The following is a 3,820-nucleotide window of genomic DNA, read 5'->3' as shown; positions in this document are numbered from 1 at the left end:
TGGAGAGAATACAGCCTCATATTGACGAGATTATTCCGGTAGAGCAAGCGGGCTTCAGAAACAACAGAAGTTGCGAAGAACAGGTCCTCGCCTTAACAACACTAATTGAAGCCGGCTTTCAGAAAAAGTTAAAAACCAGCGTAGCCTTCATTAACCTCTCCGTTGCGTATGACACGGTCTGGAGACATGGATTGCTGTACAAGTTTAGTAAGGTTATCAATTGTAGTAAGGTAATGGGGTTTTTGGAAGAAATCCTTTCAAATCGACGTTTCCAAGTTTACTTAGGTAATAAAGGTAGCAGGTGGAGGACAGTGAATAATGGGCTCCCTCAAGGATCAGTCCTTGCCCCAACATTGTTCAACCTTTACATGTACGATATCCCAGTGACAGAAGGGCTTAAGTTCCAATTTGCGGATGACATAGCAATAGCGTTCTAGTGTAAAGATTTAAAAGACGGCAGTGCAAACTTAACCAAAGACCTAGAGCTAATGAAAACATACTTCCGCAATTGGCGTCTAAAGCCAAACCCTAGTAAAACAGAGGTTTGTGCATTTCACCTCAACAACAGACAAGCTCATGACAAACTTGAGGTTGAATTTGACGGTATAAGTATAAAGCATAATTATATGCCTAAATATTTGGGTATAACGCTAGACCGCTCACTTACATTTAATGAACATTTAAGTACCCTCAGTAAAAAGATCAGGTCCCGGGTTAACCTGGTACAAATGCTTGCTGGAACAGGCTAGGGTGCCGATGCAAGGACTTTACGGGTAGCAGCATTAAGCCTAGTTTATAGTACAGCAGAGTATGGGTCCCATGTTTGGTGTAATAGCACACATGTAAGCAATATAGACACGCAGCTCAATAGCGTAATGAGAGTAATAAGCGGGACAGTTAAATCTACACCACTGCAATGGCTACCGGCACTGACAAATATTAAACCACCTCACATTCGTAGGAAAGATGCACTCGTAAAAACCATTAAGAAATCAGTAGATTACAAGAATTCACTTTTATACCAGATGATGCTTCAAACACCTAATCAACGATTAAAATCCAGAAGCCCACCTGTTGAGTACGCCAGAACACTGATAAGCTTAGGGTTTGATAGCGCCGAGAAATGGCGAAAAGAATGGGCAAGCTTTACAGCACCAAATATGAAGCTACTACGTGACCCTAATAATGGAGTTCTAGGAATGAATCTTCCTCGTTGTACCTGGTCCACATTAAATAGACTGCGTACAGGTCATGGTCGGTGTGGTTACCTCCTAAATAAGTGGGGGTTCCAAGATAACCCAGTATGTGACTGCGGAAACGGGGAACAAACAATAAATCATATAGTAGTTGATTGCCAAGGTAGGAAATTCAACCAAGGTTTTGAAGGCCTGCATGCAGTGACACCCGAAGCAATTACCTGGATTACGAACCTTGACATCTGTTTATGAACCCACATCGCAAGAACGACTCACCTTTATTATTATTTATGATTTTTGACTTATTATAGTTCTATTGTAAGTTATACTTTTATAGCTTCATATCTATATTATGTTTTGTATTGTTTTAATGTTTTAGTTTATATTTTAGTTAGAGTTTGATAGTTAAGTTGATTTGTGTTAAAAGCCATACGAAATAAATAAATATTAGATATGTATAGTACTTATTGTTAATGTTTACAACTTTTATTTAACAATAATCTTTGAACTAATTTTATAAGAACAATTAAATTTAAAGGCATTGAAGAGTTGTTCCCAACTGAAAGTTGGGAAACTTATTTTATTCCTTATTGTAAAGTAGAGGACAAAATTACTTCAAATAGAGAAAAATTCTATGACAAATACTGTCATTTAAAAAAAGAAATTAAAGGAATTACTCCAAATAAAAAAAGAAACCATTCGGAGACTGTCGAAAATAATAATAATTTTGTCAAAGAAGGTAGTTTTATTTTTTAAACATAAATGCGCACAGTATTAATATTTTTTGTTATTTGTGTCATAGATTTTGAAGATTTTATAAATTGGTTAAAAAATAACGTTCAACCCCAAAGTACTTTGGATAAACTTTGGAAAGAAACATTAAAGTTTAGGTTTAACCAGTCCTTAAATAAAATTAAACTTTTTCCATGCCTTACTAAACCCACTGGTTATTTACTGGCAAGTGTTAACATTTTAAAATAATTTAAGTAAATTAATTTCATTATCATATTTTCTTCTGTATTTTAGATTGTAATTGATTTTATTCAGTTGTTTCCTACTAAAGAAATGGGATTGCTCAATAAATTTGAATGTTTTAAAGAACATTTGAAAAAAATGTTGAAAATTAAAAAACCTCATTTGGGCTCTCAAGAGAAGTTATTATTAGAAAAACTTTTCACACCAGTTAAATTAGGCTAGTTATTAATAATAATAGTATTAACAATGTTTAATTTTCAATTATTTTGATCTTATTTGATTTAGATGATGATGATATAGCTGCATTTAAAATACTGTCACATTTATTTCAACCTGTGTGCTCTGTAATAAAAAAAATAAATGGTTCATCGTCAACATGTATAACCCACAGACCTTCAGTAGTAGAACAAGAAGCTGCATTTATTGTTAACATAATTATTAGTATAAATATAAATTAAGTTTATCAAATATTAATTAAATTTCCATTATTGTTTAAAACGTTAATGAACTAAAATCAATTAATTCTGCAAAAATTTAAAGAGCCTTTTCACTTGGATTAACTGTGCAACCATATGTGGTTATTTTTGGTTCTACTACGCCAGAAATCGTATACTACGCGGTACATATTTTAAACTTGAAACAGTCTTAAAAGCATTTGATATAAGCTTTAAGAGTTTCCACACATTGAATTTAGAGTACCCAGTGGAAGCTAAACAAGTGTGGACATGTTTCCAAATATATTTTTATGGAATTCAAGCTGATCAGCAATTCTTATCAATCAAAAGTTTACTTAAAGATATTATTAATTAGTTATTGTAAGTAATAAATTTTTCTTTCTACAACAACAAAAAAAAATGCCCCTTTGTTTTATATGTAATGAAAAATTTCAAATTCCACTTCATTTATTTGTGCATTTAAATATTTTCCATGACGTGGGAACTTTAAAAGAGTTTATATGTAAATATTTTAATTGTTATAGGACTTTTGGTAGTTTAAACTCTTTTAAAAAACATATAAATAGCCATTCATTTTCCTTAGAAACAGATACACTTCTAACTTCAACTAATTTAATAAATCCCAATAGTTCACTTTTAAATCCAGTAGAAAGTAATTTTACAGAAGGTACATCTGGTACAGTTGAAAGCAATACAACCAGTGATATAATTTTAACTGATGATTTCCTGAATAAATTATTAACAAAAAATGCAATTCAATTGGCTTCAAAGTGGTATAGTTGTAGTTCAATACCTATAAATAAAGTTGATACCCTTCTTGATGATATCCAACAATTCAATAGTTCATTTATATCTATACTTAAGTTAAAAATAAATGATTGTATGTCAAAATCTAATATAGCTGATGTTATTTCTGACCTATCTTCAATTTCAAATGCATTATCAAGTCTCTCTGACCCTTTTCGTAATATTAAAACAGAGTATTTACGATTTAAACATTTAGATGAAATTGGTTTATTGATTAAACCAAATCAAATTGTAATAGCAAATAGATTAATTGATCGACTCTGTAATGGTGTTGTTGTACTAGAACCCAAAGAAGTAAAAATAACTTTAATTCCCCTAAAACAAGTATTAAAAAAACTGTTTGAACATTCCAATTTTTTTAACATGCTACTTCATTATGTTGATTCA

General features: G+C 31.6%; 1 pseudogene; it reads left to right on the top strand.

Moving 5' to 3' along the window:
• Positions 1 to 875: 875 nt before the first annotated feature.
• Positions 876 to 2,981, top strand: LOC112680468 (annotated as a pseudogene).
• Positions 2,982 to 3,820: the final 839 nt, after the last annotated feature.

Source organism: Sipha flava, unplaced genomic scaffold (assembly GCF_003268045.1).
Source record: "Sipha flava isolate LNK unplaced genomic scaffold, YSA_version1 17752_pilon_pilon, whole genome shotgun sequence".
Lineage (NCBI taxonomy): Eukaryota > Metazoa > Arthropoda > Insecta > Hemiptera > Aphididae > Sipha > Sipha flava.
Note: the sequence above shows the minus strand (reverse complement) of the source record. Positions and strands in the feature narration are given on the sequence as shown.